Here is a 14,971-nt window from a genome sequence, read left to right on the forward strand (position 1 = left end):
GTTGTTGCTGGGTTAGCAATAAAAGCATGTCCTCTAGCCCCAGTATTGCTACTACTAGTGGAATCATTTTGGTGTGGGAAGGGGTGTGGTGTGTGGGTGTGCTCCTTTTGTGCTGTCCCAGATTCTATTGCCTCCACCTGTGCTGATTGTGTGCACCTGTGGCAGTTGGGAACACTGCACATAGCATTTTATGGTTGGTTTGCGATGCCAGTATTACCGGCATGCCAGTATCCTCTATTAGCGCCTTCATGATGCCAGTATTTGCATGTCCGCCTGACTTGTGATGTCCTCCCATTAGCAGCATTCCGGTATTGCCGGCCTGGAGGGCTGCGTGCCTGCGCCCTTGCCGCTATTAGAGGCACCGTTATTAGCGGTGCCTCTAATATTGGGGTCTTAGTTCGGAATAGCCCAGAGCGGTATGCGATGCCGGTTATCCTTTACGGGCATCGTTTTTCCATTACCTCCAACCTCGTAATGACCCCCAATATGTTTCTGCATTGAGTGGGTTTATTTTTGCATTTGTAAACGCTTAATTAGTTCAAGGGTCTGTCCCAATGGGCCTTAAAAAATCCTATTGGGTCCTAAAAAGTCCTATCTCACTCTGCTTCTTAAAACAATCTTACTGGACCACAGGATAATTTCGAATGATCTTCCCATTAATGGTCTTCTTTGGTTTTCCAAGATCCTAGAGAAAATTGTTACTATACAACTCACAGGATCCTTGAAATGTATCAGTCAGGATTGAGGCCTAGACATAACACCGATACTGCTCTTGTCACGGTTTGGAACGACATTTTAAGGGCTGTAGATGAGGGTGATATCAGAATGCTGGTCATGCTGGATTTATCAGCAGCTTTAAATACGGTCGATTTTGACATTCTTTTTGCAAGACTAAATAAGGTGGCTGGGTCTCTGCTCTGAGGAAGCCCTACAAGGGTTCATTCATTGTTGTCTAATTGTACACAGCAAGTTAAGATGGGCCCACACTGTTTTTATTCAATACCGGTCAGCTGTGGGGTTTCCCCAGGGGTCTTCATTGTTCCCATTGTTGTTTAATATCTACATACATTCTTGCTGAGTCTTCTATCTCAATTTTATTTGCAATACCATTTCTATGCAGATGGCACACAAATCTATGGCTGGTTAAAACAAACTTTGGAAGCAGTTGATCGAGTACTATCCTACACATGGTAAATACAAGGTTGGATATTGGGGAACCAGCTTCAATTAAATCCAACAAAAAATTAGATTATTGTATTTGGACCCAAGACAAAACTAGTCTACATGCAACAGTGTGTCTCCTGCCCAGGACCTTCCATTGTCCCCCCAGAAAGGCTGATGGAGCGACTAGAGCAGGCAACCGACTCCATCTGCCAGTCACACAGGGAGGACATGTTGGGGTCCAACAGGGACAGGCGGGCGGCACTGGCGACTCTGCAGGAGGCCATCTCCATTGAGTCCCAGGGCCACAGGGAAGCCCTGAGGCAGGAGCTCCTACACCTCAGGACGACTCTTGTTGAGCTTGAGGCTTCAACACACCAAAGGACAGAACAGCAGCTGGAGCGTCTCACCCGTACGCTCTCAGCTGAGATGCAGGCAACGAGGGCGGAGGTCCGGGCATCCCGTGAGTTGTTGCATGGGGACCTCCGCACACTCATCCTCCAGAACCAGACCTACCACACCCGCATGCTTGCAGCCATGGAGGAGCAGACTAGGGCCTTGCGTGGGCTGCCTCCCATAGTGCAACCACCTCCGGATGCAGCTGCACAGGGTGATAATAGCGACAGCAGTGATACTCCCACAATAGGGTAGCCGTGTGGGCCATGAGCCCATGGAGGTGTTTTATCTTCCCAGGATCCACGCAGGTGGGTTCTGGTGTGCATCCTGTCCTCGGACCTCCTGGGTGGCCTCCCCAACCCCCCCGGGCCCATCAATGGCCATTTTTGATTGTTTCTTATTTTTATTTTTATTTTGATTTCTTTTATTCCCAATTTTTTTGGGACGATCTGTTGGCTTCGATCTGTTGGCTTCGATCTGTTGGCTCCGATCTGTTGGCTCCGATCTGTTGGCTTCGATGTGTTGGCTTCGATGTGTTGGCTCCGATGTGTTGGCTCCGATGTGTTGGCTCCGATCTGTTGGCTCCGATCTGTTGGCTCCGATCTGTTGGCTTCGATGTGTTGGCTCCGATGTGTTGGCTTCGATGTGTTGGCTTCGATCTGTTGGCTTCGATCTGTTGGCTTCGATCTGTTGGCTTCCGTGGTTCCTGTGGGCATACGCTGCATTGTGGCTGGGCACATGCAGGCTTGTAATGTATTTGGTTCAGATGCTTGGGTTTGAGTCACACACACCCCTCCTGCTTCCCGTTTCCATGGGCTTGCAAAGGGTGTGCCCAAGTGACAGTGAATTACACAGTGAGGATTGAGGCCTAGACATAACACCGATACTGCTCTTGTCACGGTTTGGAACGACATTTTAAGGGCTGTAGATGAGGGTGATATCAGAATGCTGGTCATGCTGGATTTATCAGCAGCTTTAAAACGGTCGATTTTGACATTCTTTTTGCAAGACTAAATAAGGTGGCTGGGTCTCTGAGGAAGCCCTACAAGGGTTCATTCATTGTTGTCTAATTGTACACAGCAAGTTAAGATGGGCCCACACTGTTTTTATTCAATACCGGTCAGCTGTGGGGTTTCCCCAGGGGTCTTCATTGTTCCCATTGTTGTTTAATATCTACATACATTCTTGCTGAGTCTTCTATCTCAATTTTATTTGCAATACCATTTCTATGCAGATGGCACACAAATCTATGGCTGGTTAAAACAAACTTTGGAAGCAGTTGATCGAGTACTATCCTACACATGGTAAATACAAGGTTGGATATTGGGGAACCAGCTTCAATTAAATCCAACAAAAAATTAGATTATTGTATTTGGACCCAAGACAAAACTAGTCTACATGCAACAGTGTGTCTCCTGCCCAGGACCTTCCATTGTCCCCCCAGAAAGGCTGATGGAGCGACTAGAGCAGGCAACCGACTCCATCTGCCAGTCACACAGGGAGGACATGTTGGGGTCCAACAGGGACAGGCGGGCGGCACTGGCGACTCTGCAGGAGGCCATCTCCATTGAGTCCCAGGGCCACAGGGAAGCCCTGAGGCAGGAGCTCCTACACCTCAGGACGACTCTTGTTGAGCTTGAGGCTTCAACACACCAAAGGACAGAACAGCAGCTGGAGCGTCTCACCCGTACGCTCTCAGCTGAGATGCAGGCAACGAGGGCGGAGGTCCGGGCATCCCGTGAGTTGTTGCATGGGGACCTCCGCACACTCATCCTCCAGAACCAGACCTACCACACCCGCATGCTTGCAGCCATGGAGGAGCAGACTAGGGCCTTGCGTGGGCTGCCTCCCATAGTGCAACCACCTCCGGATGCAGCTGCACAGGGTGATAATAGCGACAGCAGTGATACTCCCACAATAGGGTAGCCGTGTGGGCCATGAGCCCATGGAGGTGTTTTATCTTCCCAGGATCCACGCAGGTGGGTTCTGGTGTGCATCCTGTCCTCGGACCTCCTGGGTGGCCTCCCCAACCCCCCCGGGCCCATCAATGGCCATTTTTGATTGTTTCTTATTTTTATTTTTATTTTGATTTCTTTTATTCCCAATTTTTTTGGGACGATCTGTTGGCTTCGATCTGTTGGCTTCGATCTGTTGGCTCCGATCTGTTGGCTCCGATCTGTTGGCTTCGATGTGTTGGCTTCGATGTGTTGGCTCCGATGTGTTGGCTCCGATGTGTTGGCTCCGATCTGTTGGCTCCGATCTGTTGGCTCCGATCTGTTGGCTTCGATGTGTTGGCTCCGATGTGTTGGCTTCGATGTGTTGGCTTCGATCTGTTGGCTTCGATCTGTTGGCTTCGATCTGTTGGCTTCCGTGGTTCCTGTGGGCATACGCTGCATTGTGGCTGGGCACATGCAGGCTTGTAATGTATTTGGTTCAGATGCTTGGGTTTGAGTCACACACACCCCTCCTGCTTCCCGTTTCCATGGGCTTGCAAAGGGTGTGCCCAAGTGACAGTGAATTACACAGTGACGTTGGACTCCCATGAGCTGTGTGGCCAGTCTGTAGTCAATACTGTGTATACATTCATAGTGCATATTGCTGTTGTGTTGTACACTGCATTGATGTGTAACTCTTCTTCTGTGTCTACCTCCCAATTTGCAGGTCCCTTCCTCAAGTCCACACAAGGACCTCTAGTCTGGAGATGGGGACCATGTTGGCAGCAGTGCACCTACAACTCTACATGGCGCCAACACTGCACAGTTGGTAGTGGTGGGAGTGCAGGCATTTCCAGGTGGTGAGACTACTAATATGTAACATTTGTGATGTCATGTTAATGGTACTACGTGCTCAAGTATGTTGTTGGTCCGGCATTGCTGTGAGCATATCAGGTGTTGCAGGTTTCTAATAGTGCCACTGTACATAGTGAGAGTGATGTCATGTTGTGGGGATTACTTTGTTTACCTGCAATTAGCATGACATGGCACGGTGTGTCGTGTGGCAGTGCTGGTGTTGGGTTGGCTGACATGGCACTGTCCTCTTGTTGCATTTTGCAAGTGGGTATTCATTTTAGCTGCTTGAATGTGTAACTTCACAAAACTGCATTGGTGGTGTCTGTGTGGGTAGGGATGCACACATTGTGACACTTCCAGGTGAACAATCTCAGGCTGACATGGTATTCCCGGTTCATTCTCCAGACATTCATGATCAGTGTCAGGTTGAGTCATCATTGATTGTCAGATGGAATGTGCCAGGGCAGTGTGCACTCCACAGGGGTGTGATTTCTATGTGAAGTAATTAGCCACTAGCTGTGTACGGGCTGCCTCCCCCCGTGCCCTTTCCCCTCCCATGCGCAGCGGCTGTGCATGTGGTTGGGGATGTGGGGCCACCACCATGTCCACGGCCAGGCCCCGGCGTGTTGCAACGTTGTGCAGGACACATGCTGCCACTATGATCCTGCACACTACTGGGGGAGCGTATAACAGCTGCCCGCCAGAACGGTCAAGGGAGCGAAAGCGTGACTTTAGCACTCCGAATGTGCGCTCCACTATGCCCCTGGTTGTAATGTGGGCTGTGTTATATCTTACCTGGGGTGGCGTGGTGGGGTTCCGAATTGGCGTCATCATGTGGGGGCTGAGAGGGTAGGCACTGTCCCCTGTGGAGGTGGGGATTGGTATCATTGGTGAGGTTGTGACCTTGCTCAGTATCCAACATGCATGCATGTGCAGTGGCATACATACTCACCAAGCAGCCATGTATCGCCATGCCGCCCAGCTTCTAGGTCCCGGCTTAGGGTGGACATTCGGTAAATGAAGCTGTCGTGGGTGGAGCCGGGATAGTTGGCATATACTGAGGTGATGATTCCCTTGGCATTACATGCTACCTGCACGTTGATGGAATGCCAGTGCTTGCGGTTCCTATAGATGTGCTCAGATGCCCTGGGGGGACGTAGAGCCACATGGGTGCAGTCGATGGCACCTATCACTTTGGGGAATCGTGCCACTGCGTAAAAATCCAGGGCGGCAGCATGCCTTTCTGCAGGTGTTCTGGGCAGGTATATGTGCCTGCGGACTGATGGGCGTGCAGTCATGATGTTCAAGACCTGGTGTAGGCAGCGTGACTGGGTGGCCTGTGACACCCCACCCACTATGGCACTTGTCCGCTGAAATGATCCAGTGGCTAAGAAGTGCAGTACATTGAGGACCTTCTCCAGGGGGCTGAGTGCTTGGGAGCACAGGGTGGGTGATGTGAGGTCATCCTCCCACTCACTCACCAGGTCCAGTATGATGTGTGGTGGAAACCTGTACCTCCCATACACCTGGTCATCAGGCATCCCGAAAAGGCTGGTTCTGGGTGTGAATATTCTGGCCCTGACTATCCTCCTCCTCCTCCTTTGGTAGCCCACTGCCACTGCTGCTAGGAACGGTATGTTCATCCTGGCGTCTGAGCTTGTAATTGTTAAAGTCCGCAATTTTATGCTTTGCGCGTGTTCTAGGCGAGCGTGTGACCCGCGCACCCCTGGAATCCAGTTCCCAGTCCAATAGCGTGTGGAAATTCACACGCACCACGGGATACAGCGTGTGACCCGCGCACCCCTGGAATCCAGTTCCCAGTCCAATAGCGTGTGGAAATTCACACGCACCACGGGATACAGCGTGTGACCCGCGCACCCCTGGAATCCAGTTCCCAGTCCAATAGCGTGTGGAAATTCACACGCACCACGGGATACAGCGTGTGACCCGCGCACCCCTGGAATCCAGTTCCCAGTCCAATAGCGTGTGGAAATTCACACGCACCACGGGATACAGGTTCGCTGACGTACTTGCGTGTGTAAGTGGCCGTGCACCCATTAAATACACGTACATAGGCCAATCACGCGATGACACTCTGACGTGCAGTATTTCCACGTGTGTTCCGTCATCACGTGCTGAGTGGGGAACGCCCGTGCGGGTCACGTCAGACGCGCTTACGCGCTGAGGGACTCTGGTCCAATAGAATCGCGTATGCGTGCTGACGCGCTTACGCGCTAAGGGCCTTTCCTCGGATTTCACGCTGACGTGCAGGATTTTCACGTGCCAAATCACTCCGTATCAAGCTGGCCACCCGAAAACACACGGAACACCACGCTCCTGCCCAGAAGGCCGAGTTACTGCCCCCCAGTGCCCCGAGCAGCCTCCCACGTGCTATCTGCTGCTGCCTGCCTGCCTGCCTGCTGCCACCGTGCCCTGCCATTTGGTGCCTGCACATCAGCCATCTGCAGGGGTCCAGTTGCTGTGTCCCCCCCTGCTGGAACTGAAGACTCCCAACTGGGATTACATCGCTCCACAGCCCAGCCCCAGGACCCAGTTGCCCACCCACACCTGCCTCTGGGGTTGCCATGTCGGGCACTTCCACATCTGGCACCAATGGCAACCCCAGGCCAGAGGGGCAGAGGGGCACCAGCTTCACTGCCACCGAAGTTGGTGTCCTGGTGGAGCATGTCCTGGGGCAGTATGATGCCCTCTTTGGATCGTCCCACGCCAGCAAGGAAGGACGGGAGAGGATCTGGGCCGACTGTGTGGTTGCCATCAACGCGGAGGGGGTGGCAACCCGCAACGTCCAGAAGATCAAGAAGCGCTGGGAGGACTTGAGGGCCAGGACCCTTGTGAAGGCCCGGCGCCTCGTGGAGGGGGGCCGGGGCCGCATGAGTTCCATCCAGAAGAGGGTCCTGGAACGCGTACGCCCAGCGCTCCACGCCCAGGTCCTTGAGAGGGAGGCCCGTCTGGAGTTGAGCGGTATGTGTCCAAGCATTACTGTGTGAGACAGGGCATGTTGCGGTGTGCTGGTTCTATGATACTTGCCTGTATGTGTGCCATGGGCCATGTATGCATGTATGTGTGCAGGGACATCATGGTAATGCATGTGCGACCAGTGATGTGTGACCCACATGGTTGTTGCATGTGTTGAAATGCGGCATGGGGAGCCCTATGCAGATTTTGGACATGAGAGCATGCCAGTCTCTGTACCTGGACATGGATGGGGGTGAAGGATGGGTGCTGATGCCAGGTACATATATGGTAGCCATGTCTGTGTGCCTGACCTGCGTGTCTGTGACTTGTGCATGCCATGGATGCATGACACATGTGTGTGACAATGCACAGATTCAGTGGCGCACCCAACTTACCCTTGTTTCGCCTGTGTTCGGTGTGTTTGGGGCCAGATGGATGTGACTGAGGTGAAGTGTGTGCATGTGATATGCATGAGCCATGATGCATGTGAGTTACATATCATTGAATGTTTCTAGAGTCCATTGGACATGCATGGAAATGTCCATGGCATGCACCATGCCTGTTACTGTGTGTGTTTTGCCTGGACTGACCCATGTGTTGTGGAGGGACATGATGGAAGTGTACTTTGACAGTGGTGCTCATCTGCTATTGCTTCCTGTCTAGGGGACCATTGTACAGTAGCCTGATGCTTGTGTCCTTTGTCTCCCTCTACGCAGCGGCTAGTGAAGAAGAGGGCGGAGACGGCGCTGTGGAGCAAGGCGGCGGGGATGCCCCCACGGCTGCAGCGGAAGGGGTGGGTGAGCCCCCACAGGGGCCTGCTACGGCGGGAGACGGTGAGGAGCCATCCAGGTTGGTGGTTTGCACAGAGGAGGAGGAGGCCGACACTGGTGCACACATGGGGCCTGGTGGGAGCATCCCTGCTGGTGCAAGTGGTGCAGTCCAGGGCCAGGGGCAGGAGGCAGCACAGGTCACCGTGGAGGGGCCTGTGCATGTCACTGTCCCTGACCCTGTGAGTGCACCACCATGCACCAGCAGGGATGCCCCGTCCCAGGCCCGTCCGCAGGTAGAGGGGATGTCCATGTCACCTGACTCCCCTCCACCTGCGGACGTGGTAACCCCTGGCCGCGTGGAGAAGGTCCTGATTGGGGTCGCGATGCGCACGGCTGTGATTCGTGATGACGTGCGTGCTTCCCGGGAGGAGCACGCACGTCATCACGAAGTGCACCGTGCCGACGTGGCCCAATTGGGATCGGCCATGTTCGGGGGTTTCCTGCATGTGTTGGCCAATCTGACGGCCCTCTCCTCCTCTGTGCAGGCTATCCACCGGTCGTTCTCCTTGCCGTCTTCCGGCCCAGATGCCACCAGGGCCCCCTGTGGACCTGCCCCGACCAATGCAGCCAGCTCGGTGGGGATCCCATCCCTGCCACAGTTGGGAGTCGGAGGTCCAGCAGGGGTGGACAACACAGCAAGTGGACCCCAGCAGATGGAAGATGTGACGGCATCATCGGGCAGGGCACGTGCACGACGGCGTCGGTGGTTTCCATCAGCCTGGATGCCGTCGTGCTGGCAGAGGCAGTGGCGTCGGAGGCAGCAGCGGGCTCGACGTGGGAGGCATCATGGCTCGGGGCCATCAAGATCAGAGGGGCAGGCATCGGCCGGAGGGCAGGGCAACCCTGGGATGGTGGTGTGTTCCGTGTGGGAGGAGTTTGGCCAGCGGATAGGTGCGGAGCGGCAGCGGGCAGAGGAGGAACGGCTCACGATGGTCAGGGCGGAGGACTCCATGCGGAGGGCGCTGAGGCGGGCTGAGTGCCTCGAGGGTCTTCGCAGGGAGTTTGAGCTTGACACTGCGTTATCCCTGCGGGACCTCGGGGCCAGGGAACATGCCCGCCTCCAAGCCATTGACCAGGAGTTCGATGATGCCCTGGCCCATGACAACAACCAGTGAGCCGTCCGAATAGCCCGCTGCCTTTGTATATAGTTGTATAGTTAGGGTTAGGTTTCCTTTGTTTTTTTGATTTTTTTTTGGTTGCGATTGGACAATGCACCACTTTTTTGTATATAGTTCACTTTTTAGTTAGTAGTCAGTTAGGTTTAATTTGGTAGGGCTCATGGACCCAGGATGATCTTCTTCATTGGCTTATTTTAATTTTTCAGATTATTTTCTTGGACATTCATCTTGTTTTGTTTGATTTTCTTATTTCATTTCCATTCTACTTGCTGTTAAATACATATTATTTTTTTAATCTTCAATGTGTCGTATCATCTCATTGCTTTCAGGCATGTCATGTTGGGTGTTTTGTCATTCACTTGCAGCCATTGTGTGTGACAGACATGTGTTAAATTGCATTATTTAAATTGGGGGTGTAACATGTAATTGCCTTTGATATGTGGGTGGGTGTGATAGTTGGTTGGGCCTTTTGGCAGGGGAGGATGGGCATTACGGACATGATTGGGGAATGTTGGGACCCAGGTGCAGGGGGGCATGGATTGGACATGGGTGGGGGCCTGCTGGCAGGTGCCCCACAGTGCTGGGGGGGTGGGGGTGGTGGTAGACATGAGTGGGGGCCTGGTGGAGGGTGACCCTGCACTGCTGGGGTGTGGGGGTGGTGGGTGACATGAGTGGGGGCCTGGTGGAGGGTGACCCTGGTGGCTGGGGTTTGGGGGTGGTGGGAGACATGAGTGGGGGCCTGGTGGAGGGTGACCCTGCACTGCTGGGGTGTGGGGGTGGTGGGTGACATGAGTGGGGGCCTGGTGGAGGGTGACCCTGCACTGCTGGGGTGTGGGGGTGGTGGGTGACATGAGTGGGGGCCTGGTGGAGGGTGCCCCTGGTGGCTGGGGGGTGGGGGTGGTGGGAGACATGAGTGGGGGCCTGGTGGAGGCTGACCCTGGTGGCTGGGGGGTGGGGGTGGTGGGAGACATGAGTTGGACATGGGTGGGGGCCTGCTGGCAGGTGCCCCACAGTGCTGGGGGGTGGGGGTGGTGGGGGACATGAGTGGGGGCCTGGTGGAGGGTGACCCTGCACTGCTGGGGTGTGGGGGTGGTGGGTGACATGAGTGGGGGCCTGGTGGAGGGTGCCCCTGCACTGCTGGGGTGTGGGGGTGGTGGTAGACATGAGTGGGGGCCTGGTGGAGGGTGACCCTGCACTGCTGGGGTGTGGGGGTGGTGGGTGACATGAGTGGGGGCCTGGTGGAGGGTGCCCCTGCACTGCTGGGGTGTGGGGGTGGTGGGTGACATGAGTGGGGGCCTGGTGGAGGGTGACCCTGCACTGCTGGGGTGTGGGGGTGGTGGGTGACATGAGTGGGGGCCTGGTGGAGGGTGACCCTGCACTGCTGGGGTGTGGGGGTGGTGGGTGACATGAGTGGGGGCTTGGTGGAGGGTGCCCCTGGTGGCTGGGGTTTGGGGGTGGTGGGAGACATGAGTGGGGGCCTGGTGGAGGGTGACCCTGCACTGCTGGGGTGTGGGGGTGGTGGGTGACATGAGTGGGGGCCTGGTGGAGGGTGACCCTGCACTGCTGGGGTGTGGGGGTGGTGGGTGACATGAGTGGGGGCCTGGTGGAGGGTGCCCCTGGTGGCTGGGGGGTGGGGGTGGTGGGTGACATGAGTGGGGGCCTGGTGGAGGGTGCCCCTGGTGGCTGGGGGGTGGGGGTGGTGGTAGACATGAGTGGGGGCCTGGTGGAGGGTGACCCTGCACTGCTGGGGTGTGGGGGTGGTGGGTGACATGAGTGGGGGCCTGGTGGAGGGTGACCCTGCACTGCTGGGGTGTGGGGGTGGTGGGTGACATGAGTGGGGGCCTGGTGGAGGGTGCCCCTGGTGGCTGGGGGGTGGGGGTGGTGGGAGACATGAGTGGGGGCCTGGTGGAGGCTGACCCTGGTGGCTGGGGGGTGGGGGTGGTGGGAGACATGAGTTGGACATGGGTGGGGGCCTGCTGGCAGGTGCCCCACAGTGCTGGGGGGTGGAGGTGGTGGGGGACATGAGTTGGACATGGGTGGGGGCCTGCTGGCAGGTGCCCCACAGTGCTGGGGGGTGGGGGTGGTGGGAGACATGAGTGGGGGCCTGGTGGAGGGTGACCCTGCACTGCTGGGGTGTGGGGGTGGTGGGTGTCATGAGTGGGGGCCTGGTGGAGGGTGACCCTGCACTGCTGGGGTGTGGGGGTGGTGGGTGACATGAGTGGGGGCCTGGTGGAGGGTGCCCCTGGGGGGTGGGGGTGGTGGTAGACATGAGTGGGGGCCTGGTGGAGGGTGACCCTGCACTGCTGGGGTGTGGGGGTGGTGGGTGACATGAGTGGGGGCCTGGTGGAGGGTGACCCTGCACTGCTGGGGTGTGGGGGTGGTGGGTGACATGAGTGGGGGCCTGGTGGAGGGTGCCCCTGGTGGCTGGGGTTTGGGGGTGGTGGGAGACATGAGTGGGGGCCTGGTGGAGGGTGACCCTGCACTGCTGGGGTGTGGGGGTCGTGGGTGACATGAGTGGGGGCCTGGTGGAGGGTGACCCTGTACTGCTGGGGTGTGGGGGTGGTGGGTGACATGAGTGGGGGCCTGGTGGAGGGTGCCCCTGGTGGCTGGGGTTTGGGGGTGGTGGGAGACATGAGTGGGGGCCTGGTGGAGGGTGACCCTGCACTGCTGGGGTGTGGGGGTGGTGGGTGACATGAGTGGGGGCCTGGTGGAGGGTGACCCTGCACTGTTGGGGTGTGGGGGTGGTGGGAGACATGAGTGGGGGCCTGGTGGAGGCTGACCCTGGTGGCTGGGGGGTGGGGGTGGTGGTAGACATGAGTGGGGGCCTGGTGGAGGGTGCCCTGGTGGCTGGGGGGTGGGGGTGGTGGTAGACATGAGTGGGGGCCTGGTGGAGGGTGCCCCTGGTGGCTGGGGGGTGGGGGTGGTGGGAGACATGAGTGGGGGCCTGGTGGAGGGTGCCCCTGGTGGCTGGGGGGTGGGGGTGGTGGGAGACATGAGTGGGGGCCTGGTGGAGGCTTCCCCTGGTGGCTGGGGGGTGGGGGTGGTGGTAGACATGAGTGGGGGCCTGGTGGAGGGTGCCCCTGGTGGCTGGGGGGTGGGGGTGGTGGGAGACATGAGTGGGGGCCTGGTGGAGGCTGACCCTGGTGGCTGGGGGGTGGGGGTGGTGGTAGACATGAGTGGGGGCCTGGTGGAGGGTGCCCCTGGTGGCTGGGGGGTGGGGGTGGTGGGAGACATGAGTGGGGGCCTGGTGGAGGCTGACCCTGGTGGCTGGGGGGTGGGGGTGGTGGGAGACATGAGTTGGACATGGGTGGGGGCCTGCTGGCAGGTGCCCCACAGTGCTGGGGGGTGGGGGTGGTGGGGGACATGAGTTGGACATGGGTGGGGGCCTGCTGGCAGGTGCCCCACAGTGCTGGGGGGTGGGGGTGCAAGGGGACATGAGTTGGTGTTCATTAGTTCAAGGAGACATGTGCCTTTGCTGGGGGGCATGCCCATGGTGGGTGGGCTGCCTGCGGGACATGACCAGGGATGCAGGGTAGTCCCCTGTGGTGTGGGCTGCCTGCCGGGGCCGTGGAGGGTGTACAGGGTACACCTGGGAGGACCCACACTGTCAAATCACATGTGGAACTTCCCGCGCACCCCTGAAATACACGCGCCCCCAGGCTATTCGCGTGTGGAACTTCCCGCGCACCCCTGAAATACACGCGCCCAGGCTATTCGCGTGTGGAACTTCCCGCGCACCCCTGAAATACACGCGCCCAGGCTATTCGCGTGTGGAACTTCCCGCGCACCCCTGAAATACACGCGCCCAGGCTGTTCGCGTGTGGAACTTCCCGCGCACCCCTGAAATACACGCGCCCAGGCTGTTCGCGTGTGGAACTTCCCGCGCACCCCTGAAATACACGCGCCCCCAGGCTATTCGCGTGTGGAACTTCCCCCGCACCCCTGGAATACACGCGCCTAGGCTATTCGCGTGTGGAACTTCCCGCGCACCCCTGAAATACACGCACCCAGGCTATTCGCGTGTGGAACTTCCCGCGCACCCCTGAAATACACGCGCCCAGGCTATTCGCGTGTGGAACTTCCCGCGCACCCCTGAAATACACGCGCCCAGGCTGTTCGCGTGTGGAACTTCCCGCGCACCCCTGAAATACACACGCCCAGGCTGTTCGCGTGTGGAACTTCCCGCGCACCCCTGAAATACACGCGCCCCCAGGCTATTCGCGTGTGGAACTTCCCCTGCACCCCTGAAATACACGCGCCTAGGCTATTCGCGTGTGGAACTTCCCGCGCACCCCTGAAATACACACACCCAGGCTATTCGCGTGTGGAACTTCCCGCGCACCCCTGAAATACACGCGCCCAGGCTATTCGCGTGTGGGACTTCCCGCGCACCCCTGAAATACACGCGCCCAGGCTGTTCGCGTGTGGAACTTCCCGCGCACCCCTGAAATACACGCGCCCAGGCTGTTCGCGTGTGGAACTTCCCCCGCACCCCTGGAATACACGCGCCTAGGCTATTCGCGTGTGGAACTTCCCGCGCACCCCTGAAATACACGCACCCAGGCTATTCGCGTGTGGAACTTCCCGCGCACCCCTGAAATACACGCGCACAGGCTGTTCGCGTGTGGAACTTCCCGCGCACCCCTGAAATACACGCGCCCAGGCTGTTCGCGTGTGGAACTTCCCGCGCACCCCTGAAATACACGCGCCCCCAGGCTATTCGCGTGTGGAACTTCCCCCGCACCCCTGAAATACACGCGCCTAGGCTATTCGCGTGTGGAACTTCCCGCGCACCCCTGAAATACACGCACCCAGGCTATTCGCGTGTGGAACTTCCCGCGCACCCCTGAAATACACGCGCCCAGGCTATTCGCGTGTGGGGCTTCCCGCGCACCCCTGAAATACACGCGCCCAGGCTGTTCGCGTGTGGAACTTCCCACGCACCCCTGAAATACACGCGCCCAGGCTGTTCGCGTGTGGAACTTCACGCGAACCCCTGATATACACGTAGCCCGCTCCCCCAGACCCGATCGCGTGTGAAACTTCACGCGAACCCCTGTGATGCACGTACCCTGCTGAAATCGCGTGTTAGACTTCCCGCACACCCCGGTATACACGCACACGTATTTTTTGTCAGCGGGTGTCCGTGTTTGTGGGTACCCCTTTGCACGTCATTTTTCCTGGAGGGCCACAGTATGGGACATTCATCATGGCAGTATATAGGTGCGATTTGTTGGCGCACCTTTTGCCGCACATTTCTTACAGCCGCAGAGACGCTACCGCCTGCTTTCTTGTGGCGGTCGTGTTTGTGCCTGTGCGCTGGTTTGAGCGTGCGCTTTTTTCCCCTATTCTATTCCATGAATACGTGTTGTAGGCGAGCGTGTGGGCGTTCCGCGCACTTGTGCCCTGTACTTCCCCCGTGACGCCCACGTTTTGGCAAGTTGTTCCCCATTCCGAGTGTTACGCCCGTGTTCCGCCTACTTTTGTTGCGTGCGCCGCGCTATGTGCGATTTTCGCTGTGGCCTGTGCGATTTTCGCAGGGACCTGGCGCACGCTGTTAGATGGCCTGTGCGCCAACGTGCGCCGCGCACTTTTTATCGCACATCCGCTGGTTTTCTCGCGCACGGCCTTCCATGAATCGACGTGCGCTGCTTTTCGTGCGATTTTCGCAATTGCACTGCGATTTTCGCTATTCCACTGC

The sequence above is a fragment of the Ambystoma mexicanum genome, chromosome 3p, assembly GCF_040938575.1.
Source record: "Ambystoma mexicanum isolate Mex_15411 chromosome 3p, UKY_AmexF1_1, whole genome shotgun sequence".
In the NCBI taxonomy this organism is placed as follows: domain Eukaryota; kingdom Metazoa; phylum Chordata; class Amphibia; order Caudata; family Ambystomatidae; genus Ambystoma; species Ambystoma mexicanum.